General features: G+C 33.1%; 1 long non-coding RNA gene across 1 annotated transcript; it reads right to left on the bottom strand.

The window, feature by feature from the left end:
- Window positions 1-6,074: 6,074 nt before the first annotated feature.
- LOC130981871 (uncharacterized) lies at window positions 6,075-9,219 on the bottom strand. The gene is made up of 5 exons (XR_009087050.1): window positions 8,638-9,219; window positions 8,472-8,559; window positions 8,293-8,370; window positions 8,022-8,177; window positions 6,075-6,573 (listed from the first exon to the last, which is right to left on the bottom strand). It is a non-coding gene; the product is annotated as an uncharacterized LOC130981871 (long non-coding RNA).
- Between the last annotated feature and the right edge of the window lie 12,259 nt (window positions 9,220-21,478).

Consider the following 21,478-nt stretch of genomic DNA (forward strand, 5'->3'; position numbering starts at 1 on the left):
ATGCAGATGAAGTCTACGTGTCCCCTCTCAAATCGGCTCAAATTGGATCTCCGTTGCTAGTTAGGTATGGTAATGTGTACTCAGGGGAGCGTGGCAGGTCCCTTTCCATCCCTCACTCCTGTTTAAAAAAAAATGCCCTCATTCCTTCTCTATCTTTGCAAGTTCCTATTTAATTATCCCTTAGAAAATGCAAATCTCCTCGAGTATATATCTACGAATATTCTTTGAAAATTTTTCAAAATTTTAACACAAAAAGACATAATATAATAATCATACAATAATCAATTCAATATAATTCAACACAATTCATAACATACTCATGATGAAAAATAACATTTCAAAAATAATAATAATAACATATTTATCATAATAACATAACATAATTTTTTGGGACGATACTGAACGACATAGTGACGGACTTAAGAGGTAGAGAAAGTAAGTTTTAGAGAGAGAGAGAGAGAGTAGAAGAAAAAAAGAATTCAAATTGGAGGCAAAAAATAGGGTTACTAAATTCAAGAAATGAATTTATGTATATATAAATTAGGATAAATTAATAATTTTATATTCGCATGTATTTAATAGGTTTCATGGCGAGGGTACTTATGTCCGTGTCCTCATCCATTTTCCCGTGGCAGGTCGTGAGGATTTTACGAGTCCCCATCTAGCCCCAAAACGGGAGTAATCTCCGTAAATATCCGTTTCGGTTGTTTTGTGAATTGTGATAATCTCTATTGCTAGCATTCATTGGTTCGTGACGTAGAGCTATTCCAACCCCTCAATAAATTCTTAGAAAATTAAAGTTTAGGTTATATCATTCTTATAAAGTCACATGTATCCTTATTATAACAATATTAATAGAAGATAAATGGATAAACACTAAATGAGTCACATTTTTCATATATATAACAATAACTAATATCACATATAACTTATGAAATCATAATATTTTGAGAAGTGATGTATAGACAACTTAAATGTTGATAAGTCTGTTAAAGAATAATTACCCAAATCAGTCCTTAAGAATTTTAAAAGCATACATTTTAGTCTCTAAGAAAAATTAATACACATATCAATCCCCAAAGTTTTACTCCGGCAGAGTAATTACCCAGATCAATCCCCAAAGATTTTAAAAGTGGACATTTTAGTCCCCTAAAAAAATTAATACACAGATCAATCTCCAACGTTTTGCTCTGTCAGACATACCAGTCCTCGTCTATTTTACTTTTACTATATGTCGATCTTTATTATTATTAACTTAGCTTTTTGCATGTGGACCATGACATTAGCATATTAATACACTCTTTTTGTTTAGTAAGGTGAATAATGATGTTTTGAAATCTAAATTAAAATATTTTCTTTTAATACAAACATATTTTTTAAAATAGGACGTCTTTTAATTATATTATAATATATATATATATATATATATTATAAATACATACATAAGAATTTAATGAATAAATTTATTATTATTTTTGTCCAAAAAATACAAAAAATTATGGTATTGTATTATTGTGTAATTAATAATAATAATAATTTTATTTTAATTTTTTTTATAAAGGACTGTTATGTCTGACGAAGAGAAACGTTGGGAACTGATTTATGTATTAGTTTTTCTTGGGAACTAAAATGTTCGCTTTTAAAATCCTTAGGGACTGATCTGGGAATTACTCTGCCAAAAAATGAACTGGGGACTGATTTGTCTGCTGGAGAAAAAATTTGGAGATTGATATGTGTATTAATTTTTCTTGGGACTAAAATGTTCGATTTTAAAATCCTTGAAGACTAATTTGAGTAATTACTCGAAAAATTTTAAGAAAAAATAAAAATATAAAAAAATTGCATGTTGATCCATAAGATTTTCTTTTTAGAAATTTGTCCATAGTCTATGATTGATAACTTTAAAATTATATATATGTTATTTATTTTATGTATTTTTTAGGGTTAAGTACGATTTTGGTCCCTAAGATATAGGCTGAAAATTGTTTTCGTTCCCAACTTTTTTTTGCATACAAAATCCTCCCTAAAATTTAATTTAGTTTTAAAATCGTCTTTCGGACTAAAATACCTTTCTCCTTCCTAACCAAAATACTCAGTTTCTATTCTTCTTCTTCATCACAACAACATCTCTTATTTTTCTTCTTCTTCTCCAGCAACAACAACAACAAAGCAAAAATAATGTAATAAACATAAAAATATAGAAACAGAAATAGAAACAGAAGTAAAAAAAAAACAGAAGCATAAGAAGAATTAGAAACAAGAGCAGAAGCATAATTGAAAACAAAAATAAAAGCAGAAACATAAGCAGAATCAAAAGAGTAAAAAACAGAAGCAGAATCAGAAGCAGAAAAAATAGAAGCAGAAGAACAATAAATTAACAAAATAAGAAAGAAAATCATAATTGAAAACAATATGATTAACAATGGATTAACAAAATCAGAATCAAAATTGGTGGGTTTAACAATCTTATTAACAAAATTAGAAACAGAAGCAGAATTGGAACCCTAGAGAAGATAGGTTTTCCAATCTGATTAACTAAGTTCTATTGTAGCTTCAGCATGGTCCTTCAGCAATTGGAGGGAGAGAGAGGTTGGTACATTTGGAATCGAAGATGCTGAGGAATCAGAGCATGCAAGTCCCCATTAGAAGACTCTAGAAGATTCCAGAACTTACAGAAATCGCCGGTGGTGGTGATGGAGAAGACCTGGCGGAGGACGCCGCCGTTGCGGCAGCAACAGCATAGGAGGGCAAGAGTATGGTTGAGGGTGACTTCGACGACAATGCGACGCTCGTTGAGGGGTTGGGCAGTGGCGACGCGGATGACAGAGTAGAGGTTGTCGTAAAGGAGCTGAGTTTGGCACAGTCGGCTCTCTCTCCCTCTGATTCTGATTCCCGATGGCGGCTCCAAGCCTCGTCGCCGCCATTCCCCCTTTCCCCTTCTTCCTTTCTTTTCCTTCTTCTTCCCTTCCCCTCCTCCTTTTTCTTCTTCCCTCCCCCTCGCGTGATTCCCTTTCCCCTTTTTCCCCTCATCCGTTCTCTTTCTTTTCTTTTTTTCTTTTTTTTTTAATTTATAATTTTTTTTGGTTAGGAATAATTTGGTAATAAAATTTAAGTAAAAAGAATGATTTTAAAACCAAATTAAACCTTAGGGACGATTTTATATGCAAAAAAAGGTTGGGGACGAAAAAAAATTTTGGCTTATACATTAAGGACAAAAATCGTACTTAGTCATATTTTTTATTTTATAGAGACTTATAATTTTTTTATGGGCGATGTTAGTGGTTATAGAGAGATTTTAACCTTTAAATAAAATTATAAAAAAATTAAAAACAAAATTGGTTGCTATTTTTCTGACAATTTATTTTGTTTTTAGTTTAACTTAAAATTAAATTATATATTTAATTTAGATTTGTTTGTTTACCCTAATGATTTTATATAATAGATAATATATTTAAGCATGTTTTAAAAGAAACTATTGAATTTTATATAATTGAAAGTTAACTATGAAATTGAGACTAAGATGAAATGAAATATAATAAACATATGAAGAGTAAAAAGTAAAATAAATAATTAAAAAAAGTAATAAAATATTAAAAAAATAAAAAAATAGAAAAAATAATGCTTGTAGTTGATAAAAACACACTGTAAAAAAAAATTAGTATAATCAATGATATAAAAGATGAAAAACAAAAATTAAGATATATTTTTATTAAAAAATTCAAGAAAAATATTGTGAAGAAGAACCTATTAATCAAGTTCTATAAAAATATTATAAAAAATTTAAAATATTAGTAAATAAAATAGTAACTCCTTTAAGAATTATTAATCAAAATACATAAAAGCACATTCTGATTCATATATATAGAAAATAATAAGAGAATAATTTAAATTAAATTTATTTATTTTATTTTCTTATTTATTATTTATTAAATAATTTAATATTTATCTTGGTCAAATTAAATAATAATTGATTAGTTATAATTAATATTACTCACTCTAATGGTATAATTGCATCATGTGTTGTAGTGCATATTGAAATTCTAAAGGTAAAATTAAAACTAAAATATATTAAAAAAAATTAAAATAAAATAGCATTTGCTATCTTGTAAATTTTTTTAATAAAAATCTCATTTATACATCTTTAAAATGCATCACTTTAATATAAATGATACTTTTATTAAAAATAAAAATTATGGTAAATATCTTATATATTTGTTAGTAAATTATATACAAATATTTTTTTGAAGCATATCACTTTTATTAAATAAAAATAACTTAGATATTTTTAAATGTGATTATGATAATTAACTAAATATTATATATTCTTTACTAATTTACATTTAATAATTTACCTCTAATAATACATTTAATAATGTAACAACTAGTTTGTTGTATCTATAAAACTTTTAATTATAGTAAAAATGTAAGATAGAATGCAAAAAAAATTAAAATAACAAAAAAATTTTACTAACAAAAAAAATATATTTTTTGTTTATTTTTTAGACATGTATCTATCTTTTTAAGTTCTAAATTTTAATTGATATAAATTAATAATAATTAAGTGTACAAAAAAAATACTAATCAATAAAGAAATAAAATTTAAGTAAGACAAACATGTTCTAAAAAAATTGAAATAAAATAAAGACTTCTAATTATGATTATTAATTATAATCATATATATTTAGTTCAAAATTTATACTTCAAAAATTCAGAATATTAATATCTTATATTTTTTATTTTTTTTATTTTAGACTATCACAAATATTAATTACTCTCCATTCTCCAATAATGATAATGCTTTTAAAAAAATAAACATAATTAAACGATCTTAAAAATATATAATAACTTTTAAAATAACAAAAATATATAATTACCTAAAATATAATATTTGTATAGCAACTAAAATTTAATTGCCAATATAAAAATTACATATAATATAATATCATATCGTAATCAAATAACTGTTTAATCAAAGAATTTAATATTTATATAATAATATGACAAAATAAATTGAAATCGAGCTTAACCATAGTAAGTGCTCAAGTTTAAATTTTTATAAATTATTTTTTTTGTTAAAGTAAATTATGCAATAAAAGAATTCATAAAGACATTATTGATCCTCAAATAATAGAAATAAGATCATATTAATTATATTTATACAATAATCTACAATTATAAATTATAACTTGCAAAAATTATCTCTAAAATTTATTACATAAATAACAAAATTATAAAAGTCATGTATCTATATAAATTAAATTATATTAAATTATAAGATATCTAGATATTTAATCAACCTAATTAATTAATTATAATTGATTTGATTTAATAATTAAAAAAATTGAATAACACTTTTTAGAAATATGCTAATCCAAATAATCTAGATTGAAGATAAGAAAAATATAACTAAATTATAATACAATATAATATTTGTAGAAGTTTTTTTTATAGTAAATCTAATGACAAAATATTTATAATTATCTGTGGTATAATCTAATTTTACAATTATTTAAACATTGATTTTATGAAAAAAATATTTACTCACTATTGTAATTTAAATAGAATAAAAAATAGATATTAAACTATATTTTTTTAACAATTACTCAGTCACAACTATCCATCAGGGACATGAGCTTTAAGAGCATACAAAGTAAAGATAACACCTATAACTTTTACACTAATACGATAAGATGATCATCGTAAGCCTTTTTAACATAAATTAAACAGAACAACATATAATAATAAAGAAACAATCAAATCTAAAAAAATTATAGAACACCTATCATGCACTATGAAGGTTTGTATTAAGGAAGCTTTAACCATTTATTCTTTTATTAGCTATCTTTTTATCTATTCGACACTTCATCTACGAATATATCAAGGACCAAACCTATGCTTAAGCTTTTCAAAATTTCACATATTCTTGCCAAAGACAATATTATTATGCGTCGTTCATACACACCAACGAACTAAAAATAACAAAATCATCCATCTTTTTTTTATAGAAACTACTAAATGGAAGAACCCTTGGTAAAAAGATGAGATTTTCTTATAATATATATGATTTTTTATGATAATAAAATAAAAATAAAAGGCACAGAATAATATTGTGTATATTTAAGCTAATTTTAATTTTTTTTAATAATCAGATTTGTCATAACGTAACTGATAAACAATGACAGTTAATACGGATTGGATATTGTAACACCCTCACTATCAGAAGTCACGCTTCCGGCTGCACTACTCAGTTAGCAAGAAGTATTACGACTATTTTACATACTAAGTATTAAAGTAGGAGCCTGTGACTCGACACTATATCGCTAATTTCTTTGAAAAACCAGAAATAATACTTTATCTTAAGGAAAACACAAGCAAGCATAGATTCACATACAAGACTCCTTACGTAATAACTTAATATATTATACATATAAAACATACAATTCCTATCCCTCTTATAAACTTGTAATAACAAAGACGAGGGAAGAAAATAATCTAATTAATACAACAGCATATAAACCAAACGCAGTATAACTCTTCTTAATGCTTCTTCATCCGGTTCCTGAAAAGGTAAAACTGTAGGAGGGTGAGAACCTAACCACACGGTCTCACCATGGAATTTCAAAGTTGTCATAAGAAGATATTTAATAAGAAAACTATTCTCAAACTCAGTGATTATCATTGCCTTATGAATCTTTTAAAACCCATAGGAAATCGTTCAAAACTTTTTCAAAGAAACAATGTTCAATCTTTCAGAAATCAAAAACTTTTCCTTTCTTATAAGAAAGTCTCAATCAGAAACCAACCACGCAATCAAACAACACAGTCATCAATTCAGCACCAAAATTCATTCTCAAATGTAGCACGCCATGACAAACACATGCAAGACAAACAAGGAAAGCACAAGTAGGTAGCAGTTACAGCAAATAGTTTAAGTAGTAGTTAAGAACAGTTTAGCAATTAGGCAAACCAAAACAAGTTCAAACCCAAGCAAAGCATACAAATGCATATGATGCATGCCTGTCCTATGGCTGATGAGGCTCATCTGTCGATTATCCAGCCAACCCGACAAGTCTGAATTGTCCTTAGACTGTCCCCCGACGTGCATCCCCAAAAGTCTATGCATAGCTTTTTCTTAAATAATCAATATTGCTCAATGGGGGTAACATTCCCTGGAATTTATATAGTGCTCGGTCAAACTTACGTCGTAGAGTCAACAGAGTATCGAGTTTTCAACCTGGTACACGTGGTGGCAAGCTACGGCACTTAATCCAGGGAACCTCGTATCTCAGATATTTCAAATTCATAAGCTATATGAATAATTCAAAGATCATATCTCAACATTCTTAACATCATAATCATTCATCAATCCAAATCTCATTTCCAAATTCATTCAAAAACCATATTTCAGAGAAAATTTTCAATCATCCTTCTTTCCATTCCGTTCACTAACAATTCCCAATCCAAAACATAACTCTTCCTTTGATAAATGAGGTAGTTTTAAATCATATAATACTTAAACCTTTTTAAAATAACTACTTTCAATGAAACTTCTGATTTTATAAAATTTTGACAACATCTCCTCTAAAACTCGGATACTGCCACCCTTTTCGGGTCTCATCCAAACATTTCTCAAACCATTTCCAAATCTCAATCACTTTCCAAAATTCAACCAATTCCAGTATCAAATTATTTTCAAACTAGACCAATCCAATAATAAAACTCTTTTTAAAGTCAAACCAGCTCAAGTATTAAATCATTTATAAAATCAGACCGACTCAAAATCAAACCGCTTTAACTTCAAACCAAGAAAAACCACTTTTCCTAATAATCAAGTAAATAACTTTTCAAATCCACTTCTTATCAACATCCGTACTTCATTCAAGTAATCAAGCACCCAATAATCCAGTCCAACAAACCATCACATCCACAAGACAAATATAATCACAGAAATATATCTTTTTGCATCAATATCTATTTATCACAACTCTGTAATGTAAAATAGATTTCAAGAAAAACCCTACCTCAAAGAATCAAACCCGCAGCGATTTTAATGCGATAAACCCTCTTTTCACCTTATTCTGCAGCAGCTACGACTCTCACGCAACTAGAACGGCAGTGGCCATGATTGCAGCAAAATGGAAGATTCAAATTGGATAGGAATTAAAAGCAATTACAACCTGGGGAGTCAAGACCAAGTAAGGACTAGAATTAAAACCATAACATGGAAACCATGGTAGTGATAAAACAGGACATACGAATTGACCAACCCTAAGGGAAAGATCAGACCAGTACCATTTGTACCAAGATAGCAAAATCAGAACTAGCAGCAGCTTCAGCAGCCCCGCGGCAACACTAGCGTCAATACCCAACCTAATAGTAGCAGAAAATAGGATAAAAACAGAGTAAAAGTAAAAGCAGAACAAATTTAAGGAAGCGAATGACCTAAAGCGAAATAGAGGTAGCAGAGATACCTCTATCAGCGACTAACGGCAGTGACTCAAACCAAGGTTCTAGCGGCCACAGCACCGTTCCCAGCGGCCAGAAGCTCAGCGACGGCAACTGTAACAACCACGCAGCGACAATAATCTTTCCGAAACCCACAAGAACAGAGACCAACCTAAGAAAGAAAACCCTTACCGGCAATGGACCTCAGCTACGGCAACGGCATTTTCCGAAGACACCGGCTCGGCAACCCACTTCCAACGGTGGCGACGGAGCTTGCGACGGTGGCGGCTGGGTTCGACCACAACGGCGACACCATTTGTGATGATGACGGCGACGGGACTTGCGGCTCCTCACGGCTGCGACATGGGCAGCTTCATTCTCTCCCATTCGCGACAACCTCGACGGTGGTGGAAGTTGGTGGCGACGGCAACAGGTCCGGCGGCGACAAGAGCAACAGTGGCGGCGCAAAACGGCGGTCCTTCTCGCGCGGTCCTCCTCGGCGCTGGCGCAAACGGCGACGCGACGCGACGGCGATCCTGAGCAGCGCGGCGGCTCCCTCGCGACACTCTCCTCTCTCAGATCTCCTCTCTCTCCTCCATCAGCAGCGGCTGCGATGGTGGCAGTGACACCCACCGCGCCGCCTCACTCTTCTGCCCCCTCTCCTTTCTTCCTCGGTCCCCCTTCCTTCTTCCCCTTTCTTTCTTTTTGTTTCTTCTTTTTTTTTTGAAGTTGTTGCCGTGTGTTCAAAGAAGAGTGTAGTGCATTGTGTGTGTATTGTGCTGAGTGAGGAGTGGCGGCAAGTGTGGGTGAGGTGAGTGTGTAGTTAGAAATTAGGGTTAGAAATAGTTTAGTAATTTTGAATAAAATTAGGGATAATAGAGTAATTGAAAATCTATTTTAATTCGATAATAATTTTTATAAAAATACTATCTAATTATTAAATTATGATTTATTTTTGAATTAATATTCAAATACAAGAATTATAGATAATATAATTAATTTTTTTAATCATAAAAATTAATGTATCAAATTATAAAAATATCAATTATTTAGATTAAATCATATAAAATTTTTATTATTTTATAACTACTAATTTTATAATTTAAATATAGAGAATAATTTAATAATTATAAAATTAGACATAATTCTAATTTAAATAGCCAAACCTCATTATTTTCGAATTTTCAGAACTTTAAATTATAAATAGAAAAATAATCCATAGATATAGAGTTTGGATAAAAACCTTAATTTATTTCAAGTCTAATTAATTGCCTTTAATTATTTTTAATAAAAAAATTTTCTGAAATTAAAACGATAAATAAATATATAATTTGAGATTACTTTAAAATAGGACTTTTCAAAAGTCTTGGGTCTTACAGATATGTTTTGAGCATAATATATGTTTTACTATTTTATACGAAATAATATTTGTTTTAATTTATATATTTATTATTGGGTATTAAAAGTAAAAAATATTTGTATTGTTAGCATTTTTTAAACCTTCCTTAACTCCGACCGTGAGTAGGTTTAAAAGCTCACACACCTCGTTGGAAATAAATGTAATCTAATCAATTTTTATCTGATAATGCTATATATTGGCATAGTCATAGGAGAATTAATTTTAACGAATTAACAATATGGTGTTTAGTTAGCACATGAATATTTTTATACATAAAATTATCAATCAATTATGTATGACTTCTGATGAAAATAATATATTCAACATAGATATTGTTTGTTAGGTAAAAGATAACATATTAATAAAAAAATTAATTACAATGGGTATATTTATTTTAAGAAATATTCTTCTATGTAATACTATAAAAAATACCATGGTCACTCTGAATTACTACAGGTTCAATTTCTATCGACAGCGGTAGAATGCTAAAATTAAAGACATTTTCGGACTATAGCATTCGTCAAACAAACAATTAATGAAACACCTATCCATACATTCTCATTTTGAGTATATTTATACATAAAAAAATTATAAAAAAAAAGAGTTGAAATAGCAAAGGTGATAAAAATTGTGATTCTTATAATTTTATGTGGCTATCTATATCTAGAAGACCAAAAGACCATGATTATCTAAAAAAATTAATTTCTATTTATTTCATTTAATTTGAATAAATAAAAAATCATCTTATTTTAGTTTAATCCTTAATTCACATTATCTGAATTTAACTCAATATATATTATTTGATTTAAATATTAGTGAAAAATACCTCGAGAGTCTATTTTATTCATAGATTTATTATTTTAATAATTAATCTAATTAATTAATTAATAAAGATAATTAGTATAATTAATTTGATTTAATAAATTAAAAAAATAAATTAAAAGTACTTACAGAACATTAAAAGAAATAAATTAAAAAATACTACCAAATCAAGTTGATATAAATTATAATAAATTATGTGATATTTAAATATCTAATTAAATCAATTAGTTGATATAGTTAATTTATCGTAATAAATTATATTTAATGAGTTAAAAGAAATAAACCGCTAAACACTCTCACAAGCATGTTAAGTGTGCAGAAACCTGATTTTTATATAATAGGATAAATAATAAATAGAATAGATGAGAATAGAATATGTGACATACTTTAATTATAAAATTGGTAATATATAATAGATTTTTTATAAATCCTTATTGCTTGTTTGTTGTTAACTTTTTACGTTATTACTTAATAATTTCCGTCTATGAAACTGTCAACTACCTAATATTATGGTTTAGTTAATAAGAATAATGATATTAATATTTTGTTATAAGTCTTGTTATTATTTATAATTAGGAAAGAGCCATAAATAAATTTATTTCCTTAATGAATGTTAATTTTGTTGTGAAATTTTATATTACCTTTAAAATTTTAGCGTAATTGAGTCTAATTTCTACATTTTGAAATAAATTTATTCAAAAAAATTAAAATATAAATCACATTATTATTACAAAATTACTTTATTAACATAATTAGTGGTGCTTAGTTGAACAATTAAATTTAGCTTTTAATGATATTAAAGTCAACCTATTTTATTATGTTGTGTTTTCAAAGAATTCACAAGATTGACATAAAAATCTAACCATTGAAAAAGAAGATTGATTACAATGGGTGTATTTATTTTAACAAATATTCTTCTATCTAATACTATAAAGAAATATACTGACCACCTTAAATTACTACAGGTTCAACTTCCATTGACAGTGATAAAATGCCTAAATTGCGATATTTTGGGCTATAGTATTAGTTAAACAAACAATCAATGAAACATTCATCCGTGTCTTCTCATTTTGAGTATATTTACATAAAAAAAAAATTATACATAAAGAAAAAAAGAAGAAGAAAATAAGAGTTAAAATAACAAGAGCGATAAAATTCATGATTCTTATAATTTTGTGTGGCCATCTATATATAGTAGACCAGAAGATTATGATTATCTAATAAAATTAATTTGTATTTATTACCTTCAATTTGAATGAGTAAAAAATCATTTTATTTTAGTTTAGTCCTTAATTCACATGATTTAAATTTGGCTCAATATATATGATTTGATTTGATTTGATTTAATTATTAGTTGAAAATATCTCAGTTGCTCATTTTATTCATAGATTTATTATTTTAATGACTAATAAATTAATCAAATTAATTAATTAGTACACATAATAAATTTGGTTTAATAAATTAAAAGAAATAAATTAAAAATACTAACAGAATATTAAAAAAAATAAAAAATATTATCAAAACAAATTGATATAAATTATAATAAATTTTGTGATATTTATGTTAGGAGTTATATATGCAGCAGCAGCAACTTAACTCAGTTTTTTAGTTCAATAGCTTTCCCTTCCAACAGTTAATTCTGTTAATTCTGTTTTTTGTTATAAGTTGTTAACTCAGCAGTAGCTTCTAGGCACTTCTATAGTTTGTTACAATTTGTTAGCTTAGTTTATGAGTCAAGTCAGTGTTAGTTAGCTAGCTGTACATATAAATTGCAATTCCTCATATGTTGTAAGTTCAGTTACTCAGTTGAATGCTATTTCACACTTTCTCAGCTTCTCTCTCTCTCTACTCCTCTCTTTGAACTTCTCCTCTAAGGCCTGGAACCTTTCATGGTATCAGAGCCTCCAAGCTTCGCTGCTCATTCAACAATGGTGCAAGGATTCATAGCAACTCCTATATCGATGAAACTGGATGGGGACAATTTCGTGCAATGGAAGGATCAAGCAATCTCAACAATAGAAAGGAATGATATGCTGAGCCACGTCACAGGAAGAGGAATTCCTCCACAGCTAGTGCAATTGAATGATGGAACAGATACTATAGTGAATTCAGAGTATCAACAATAGAAGAGGCAGGATGCATTTCTCAAATTTTAGTTACTGGCTTCGATGAGTAAGCCGTTCACCTCAAGAATGGTAGGGTGTGTGTTTACGCATCAAGTATGGAAAAGGCTAGAGGATCATTTCTCCTCTCAGATCAAGGCTAAGGTAATGCAATTGAAAAATAAGCTCAGCACGCTCCAAATTGGAGGATCTGTGACTGAGTACGTATTGATGATTAAAGGCACAATTGATGCTTTGGCATCTATAGGGGAGTTAGTGAAGGAAAGTGATCATGTAAACGTAATCTTACATGGTATATCTGAAGAATATTCTTCAGTATATACGTCTATGCTTGCAAGATCAGAGAGCATAACTGTTGTTGAACTGGAGGCATTGTTGCTAGCTCATGAGAGCATGTTAGCAAAGTTCAGAAAACCAGAGGCGTTCGTGCAAGCAAACATAGCTCAATTTAGAGGATATAATCAACAGGTGCAAGGAAGAAGAGGAGGCTTCAGAGGAGGATTCAGAGGAAGAGGAGGAAGAGTGCACAGAGGCGGTAGAAATTTCTCCAATGAAGGAAGAATGGTGTAAGAATCTAATATGAGCAGACAGTTCACAAGTGAGGGTCAATTCATGAATAGAAGAGGACAATCCACCAGAGGAGGCAGAGTGTACAATTCAAGAAGCTATGAATACGCCACAATGTCAGTTGTGCAACAAATTCGGCCACTCTGCAAGGACTTGCTGGTACAAATACAGTGAAGATCAATATGAAGACCAAGGTTATGGTGAAGAAGGTTACAATAATGTTAGCCACAATTAGGACACTCAACCACAAGCAAATCTCTGCAATCTGATAGCAACACCAGTAACAATTCAAGGCTCCAATTGGTATCTTGATTCAGGAGCTACACATCACATGACACATGATGAGAAGAATCTGATGGAGAAGGAGGAATACTGTTGAAATGAACAAGTAGTAGTTGGCAATAAAACGGGTTTGCATATCTCTTTTGTTGGAAATTCTTATTTCAAGACTGACTTGAGCTCTAAGCTACTGCACATGAAAAACTTGTTGTGTGTTCCTGAAATTACAAAGAATCTAATAAGTGTGCATCAATTGTGTTGCGATAATCAAATCTTCTTTGAATTTCATGATGATAAGTGTTATGTAAAGAGTAAAGACACTGAGAAGATTGTGCTTCAAGGCACTGTAGGAAAAGGCCTCTATAAATTTTCTAGTGTTAACAAGCTGCAAGCACCAGCTAGTTATGCTACTACATATGCTACTGCAGTAAGTAATAGCAATAAAAATGATTCCCTTGTTTGGCATGCTAGGCTAGGACACCCTAACCATGCTGTATTGTAAAAAGTATTAAAAGTCTGTAAGCTTTCATCTATACCAGTAAAAATAAATTGCTCAGCCTGTTGTATTGGCAAGTCTCACCAGCTCCCTTTCCCTTCCTCACAAACTGAGTACACACACCCCTTAGATCTTGTATATTCAGACATTTAGGGCCTTGCCCCAGTGCCAGATAGCAATGAAAACTGGTATTATGTTAATTTTGTTGATGCCTTTTCAAAATACACCTGGCTTTATCTAATTAAGTCCAGAGCTCAATTAAAAACAGTCTTTGAAAATTTCAACAAAAGGTTGAACTGCAGTTAAACACTAAGCTTAAAATGTTGCAAAGTGATAATGCATCCGAGTATAGAAGCCTGTCAAAAATTCTGCAGGTTAAAGGAGTTCAGCACAGGTTTGCTTGCCCCTATGTTCACCAACAAAACGGCTCTGCTGAAAGGAAACATAGGCATGTGGTGGAAATGGGACTAACCTTATTGGCAGGAGCTTCAATGCCTACAAGGTTCTGGGGAGAAGTCTTTTGCACAGCAGCAAAACTAATCAACATCCTTCCAACACCAGTTCTAAATGGTGTGTCTCCAGATGAGAAACTGCTTGGCAAGCAACCCCTCATATGACCAACTCAGAGTGTTTGGATGCCTGTGTTTTCCACATCAAAGACCATATAACAAGCACAAACTAGACTTTAGGTCCTCTCCTTGCACATTCCTTGGGTATGGAACTGATCAGAAAGGCTATAAATGCCTTACTCAACAAGGAAAGATCATCATCACACCAAATGTGGTGTTCTTTGAAGATCAATTTCCATTTCAGCAAGCCAGTCAAAGCCTCAAGACAGCAACAGCCTCAGCTCCTCAACACTGTATTCCAACAATTCCAAGGCTCTCAGCATCTACTCAAGCTCCTCCTACTAACCACCAACCCCAATCCTCAAACAATCTCTCTCAGTCCACACCACCTCATAATAGTTCCCTGAACACCTCAACACAAGTACCTTCTCATCAATTAAACAACCAACAACAGCCTTTAACAGCTATCAACCCTGCTTCCTTACAATCACTAAACCCTTCTAGCAGCTTGCAAGAAGTCACAGTACCAGTAGCAAGTTCTTCAGTCCCAACTTCTATTCCTATCAATGACATTGAAATTGTTCTCCCCCTCACTGAACCTGAACCTAGAAATACTGAACTCATCCAAAACACTCATCCAATGATTACTAGAGGCAAAGCAGGAATTGTCAAGCCAAAGCTGTTCCTAGCAAGTGTAGAGCCAAGGAATGTTAAACAAGCACTTAAATGCCCTGAATGGAAGGCAGCAACGGATCTAGAGTATGAGGCCCTACTCAGGAACAATACATGGAAGTTGGTTAAGCTCCCACCTGATAGAGAGGCAATTGGAAGTAAATGGGTGTTTAGGATTAGGTATAATGCAGATGGTTCACTTCAGAAGCACAAAGCCAGGTTGGTCGCTCTAGGCTTTGCTCAAAAACCAGGCTTTGACTTCACAGAAACCTACAATCCAGTTGTTAAGCCCACCTCTATTAAACTGCTGCTTTCAGTAGCACTATCAAGATCCTAGACAATCAGACAATTAGATGTAAACAATGTCTTCCTGCATGTTGATTTAGTTGAGGAAGTATACATGAGGCAGCCCCAAGGATATGAGCAAGAAGATCCTTAATTTGTATGCAAACTTAACAAGGCTTTGTACGGCTTGAAACAAGCGCCCAGTGTATGGTACTATAAGCTTGCAAATGGGTTAAAAGAACTAGGATTTGCAGCTACAAAATCTGACATAGCAGTGTTCACTCGTGTTGCACATCACTTAAAAATATATCTCCTGGTATACGTAGATGATATCATTGTTACAGGTGAATGTGATAACTTTATTAAGGAAGTAATCAAACAGTTGAACAGCAAGTTTACTTTAAAAGACCTAGGTGATCTGCACTATTTTCTTGGAATTCAAGCTACAAAGACTAAGAGTGGAGGCTTAGTGTTTACTCAGCAGAAATACATTGAAGAGGTAATGAAAAAGGCTGGTATGGTGGGATGCACAGCTTGTCACACTCCTCTTCCCTCTACAACAAAAATTTCTGCACTTGGAGGTTCAAATTTTCATGATCGAAGTCTGTATCGTTCTGTCATTGGAAGCTTGCAATATCTAACCATTACCAGGCCTGAAATCAGCTTCTGTGTCAACAAACTTGCTCAATTTGTTCAATCTCCTCTGGATTCACAATGGAAAATGGTGAAACGTGTGCTAAGGTACCTAAATGGTACAGCATCTCATGGCCTGCATCTTAAGAAGGACTCTGAAATGAACACTGCTATGAAGATCACTGCTTATAGTGATTTTGACTGGGCTGGTGATCCCGATGATAGAAAGTCAACCACTGGATATTGTGTGTTTCTTGGCTCAAATCTGGTGTCCTGGGCTTCGAAGAAGCAAACGGCTGTAGACAGGTCCAGTACTGAGGCCGAGTACTGGAGTATGGTAGAGACAGTGGCTGAGCTAGTGTGGATAAGGAATCTAATGGCTGAGTTAAAACTAGCTATCTCTGAAGCACCTATGGTATATTGTGACAACTTGAGTGTTGTACTGTTGGCAGCCAATCCAATCCTACATTCCAAATCCAAACATTTCAAAATAGACCTTCACTTCGTTAGAGATCATGTCACCAACAAAGAAGTTCAAGTGAGTCATATTCCAAGCTCAGCACAAGTGGTCGATATCTTCACCAAAGCAACACACTCTGAGGTTTTTCTACACTTTCGAACCAGGCTGAACATTTATGATCAACAAGCAGTTGCAAGTACTCAAGAAAGGAAAAACTAGAGATGATGTTAGGCGTTATATATGCAGCAGCAACAACTTAACTCAATTTCTCAGTTCAATAGCTTTCCCTCTCAACAGTTAATTCTGTTAATTCTATTTTCTGTTACAAGTTGTTAACTCAGTGGTGGACGAAATTGTGATCCATATTCTTTAAGTTGTACTCCTTGTACTTTTATGGAATTTGAAATTGGCACGAGTGGACACAACTCCGTTCAATTAACCAGCAAGTGTACTGGGTCGTCCAAGTAATAAACCTTACGTGAGTAAGGGTCGATCCCACAGAGATTGTTGGTATGAAGCAAGCTATGGTCACCTTGTAAATCTCAGTTAGGCAGATTAAATTGGTTTATGGTTTCGAAAATAGAAATAAGAAGAAATAATAAAAGGGATACTTATGCAGATTCATTGGTGGGAATTTCATATAAGCGAATAGAGATACTGTATGGCTCAAGAACGCCTGCTTTCCCACTGCTTCAACTCAATCCTTCTTACCCCTTTCCATGGAAAGCTGTGTATAGGGGTTCACCGTTCGACGATGGCTACTTTGTATCCTCTCTGGAAAATGGTCCTCTGCGGCTGTCACTCGCATGGCTAATCGTCTGGAGGCATCACACTAGCCGAAGGCTACATCCCATCCTCGCAGTGAAAACTACGCTCACGCGCTCTGTCACAGCACGGCTAATCACTGGTTGGTTCCCGCTCCTACTGGAATAGAATTCCTTGATTCTTTTGCGTCTGTCACTAACGCCCAGCACTTGCAAGTTTGAAGCACGTCACAGTCATTCATTACCGGAATCCTACTCGGAATACCACAGACAATGTTAGACTTTCCGGATTCCCAGGATCCTACTCAGAATACCACAGACAAGGTGAGACTTTCCGGATCCTCATAAATGCCGCCATCTATCTAGCTTATACCACGAAGATTCTGTTGGGGAATCTAAGAGATACACATTCAAGCTCGGTTGCATGTAGAACGAAGGTGGTTGTCAATCACGCGCGTTCATAGGTGAGAATGATGATGAGCGTCACATAATCATCACATTCATTATGTTCTTGTGTGCGAATGAATATCTTGGAATAAGAATAAGTTGAATTGAATGGAAGAAAATAGAATTGCATTAATACTTGAGGTACAACAGAGCTCCACACCCTTAATCTATGGTGTGCAGAAACTCCACCGTTGAAAATACATAAGTAAAAGGTTCAGGCATGGCCGAATGGCCAGCCCCAAAAAAATGATCAAAAGCCGAATGGTCAAGAGATTCAATACATTAATTAAATGTTCTATTTATAATAAACTAGCTCCTAGGGTTACATGAGTAAGTAATTGATGCATAAATCCACTTCCGGGGCCCACTTGGTGTATGTTTGGCTGAGCTTGATCTATCCCGAGCTGAGGCTTTCTTGGAGTTGAACTCCAGTTATGACGTGTTTTGGGCATTCAACTCCGGATCATGACGTTTTTTCTGGCGTTTAACTCCAGACAGCAGCATGTACTTGGCGTTCAACGCCAAGTTACGTCGTCAATTTCCAAATAAGTATGGACTATTATATTTCTGGAAAGCCCTGGATGTCTACTTTCCAACGCCGTTGAGAGCGCGCCATTTGGAGTTCTGTAATCCAGAAAATCCATTTGAGTGCAGTGAAGTCAGATTCCAACAGCATCAGCAGTCCTTTTGTCAGCCTTTTTCAGAGTTTTGCTCAAATCCCTCAATTTCAGCCAGAAATTATCTAAAATCACAGAAAAACACACAAACTCATAGTAAAGTCCAGAAATGTGAATTTAACATAAAAACTAATGAAAACCCCTAAAAGTAGCTTGAACTTAATAAACTACCTAAAAACAATGCCAAAAAGCGTATAAATATCCGCTCATCACAACACCAAACTTAATTGTTGCTTGTCCCCAAGCACTGAAATCAATAGGATAAAAGAAGAATATACTATAAATTCCAGAATATCAATGAATATTAATTATAATTAGATGAGCGGGACTTGTAGCTTTTTGCTTCTGAATAGTTTTGGCATCTCACTTTTTCCTTTGAAGTTTAGAATGCCAAACTTAAATTGTTGCTTGTCCCCAAGCAACTGAAAATCAAATAGGATAAAAGAAGAGAATATACTATAAATTCCAGAATATCAATGAATATTAATTATAATTAGATGAGCGGGACTTGTAGCTTTTTGCTTCTGAATAGTTTTGGCATCTCACTTTTTCCTTTGAAGTTTAGAATGATTGGCTTCTCTAGGAACTTAGAATTTCGGATAGTGTTATTGACTTTCCTAGTTAAGCATGTTGATTCTTGAACACAGCTACTTATGAGTCTTGGCTGTGGCCCTAAGCACTTTGTTTTCCAGTATTACCACCGGATACATAAATGCCACAGACACATGACTGGGTAAACCTTTTCAGATTGTGACTCAGCTTTGCTAGAGTCCCCAGTTAGTGGTGTCCAGAGCTCTTAAGCACACTCTTTTACTTTGGATCACGACTTTAACCATTCAGTCTCAAGCTTTTCACTTGGACCTTCATGACACAAGCACATTGTTAGGGACAACATGATTTAGCCGCTTAGGCCTGGATTTAATTTCCTTGGGCCCTCCTATCCATTGATGCTCAAAGCCTTGGATCCTTTTTACCCTTGCCTTTTGGTTTTAAGGGCTATTGGCTTTTTCTACTGCTCCTTCTTTTTTTTTCGCCATTTTTTTCGCCATTCACTGCTTTTTCTTGCTTCAAGAATCAATTTCATGATTTTTCAGTTCATCAATAACATTTCTCTTTGTTCATCATTCTTTCAAGAGCCAATAGTTCTAACATTCATAAACAACAAGATCAAAAATATGCACTGTTCAAGCATTCATTCAGAAAACAAAAAGTATTGTCACCACATCAATATAATTAAATTAAATTCAAGGACAAATTCGAAATTCATGTACTTCTTGTTCTTTTGAATTAAAACATTTTTCATTTAAGAGAGGTGAAGGATTAATGGATTTTATTCATAGCTTTAAGGCATGGTTACATACTAATGATCATGAAGTAGAGACACAAAACATAGATAAACACAACATTAAAAACCGAAAAACAGAAAGAAATAAGAACAAGGAATGAATCCACCTGAGTGAGGGTGGCGCCTTCTTGAAGGTCCAATGGTGCTCTTTGAGCTCCTCTATGTCTCTTCCTTGCTTCTGTTGAATGATTCCTAGTAATTTTGGTGTTCCTACCCTTAGTTGCTTCCAATATTTGTGTGGAGGATAACTTATCCCCTGAGGTATCTCAGGGATCTCTTGATTTGCAGCCACATGTTCTACCACTGAGCTATGACGGCTTTATATGAGTCTTTCCATCTCCCAAGACTCAGAGGTGGAAGCTTTTGTCTTCCCTTTTGAGGTTTCTCTGGCCTTAGGTGCCATTAATGGTAATGGAAAAGCAAAAAAAGCTATGCTTTTACCACACCAAACTTAAAATATTGCTCGCCCTCGAGCAAGAGAAGAAAGAAGAGAGGAAGAAGAAGAAGAAGAAAATGAAGGTGAGTGAGGGGAGATGGATTCGGCTATATGGGTGGGAGTGGGTGGGAAAGAGAAGTTGAATTGTAAAGGTAGGTGGGGTGTATGGGGAAGAGTGGATAGATGTAGATGGTGAATGAAAAACAGAAGGGATGACCATGAATGGAGAGAGAGAGGGCGAGGTAGGTGGGGATCCTGTGAGGTCCACAAATCCTGAGGTGTCAAGAAATTCCATCCCTGCACCAAATAGGCATGTAAAATGCCTTTGCACACCATTCTGGCATTTAAACGCCCATTGGTGCACATTCTGGGCATTCAACGCCCATGTAAAGCATGTTTCTGGCGTTGAACGCCAGTTTCATGCTTGTTACTGGCGTTCAGCGCCAGTTTTTCCTCTCTGGGCACATTCCTGGAGTTCAGCGCCAGGATGTTGCTTGTTTCTGGCGTTCAGCGCCAGAATGGTGCTCTGTTCTGGCATTGAACGCCGGCCAGATGCACCGTACTGGCGTTGAACGCTAGCCTGTGCGTCCTCCAGGGTGAAAATTTTTTCTTCTGCTATTTTTGATTCTGTTTTTAATTTTTATGATTTTTTCGTGACTCCTTATGATCATGTACCTAATAAAACACAAAATAACAATAAAATAGTATAAAATAGAAATTAGATAAATAAAATTGGGTTGCCTCCCAACAAGCGCTTCTTTAATGTCAATAGCTTGACAGTGACTCTCATGGAGCCACAAGGTGATCAAGTCAATGTTGTATAGTCCCAACACCAAACTTAGAGTTTGGATATGGGATCTTAACACCAAACTTAGAGTTTGGTTGTGGCCTCCCAACACCAAACTTAGAGTTTGACTGTGGGGGCTCTTCTTGACTCTGAACTGAGAGAAGCTCTTCATGCTTACTCTCTTTTGTCACAGAGGGATGGCCATGTGCCTTAAACACAAGGTATTCCCCATTCAATTGAAGGACTAATTCTCCTCTGTTGACATCTATCAC

The sequence above is a fragment of the Arachis stenosperma genome, chromosome 5 (genome assembly GCF_014773155.1).
Source record: "Arachis stenosperma cultivar V10309 chromosome 5, arast.V10309.gnm1.PFL2, whole genome shotgun sequence".
Classification (NCBI taxonomy): domain Eukaryota; kingdom Viridiplantae; phylum Streptophyta; class Magnoliopsida; order Fabales; family Fabaceae; genus Arachis; species Arachis stenosperma.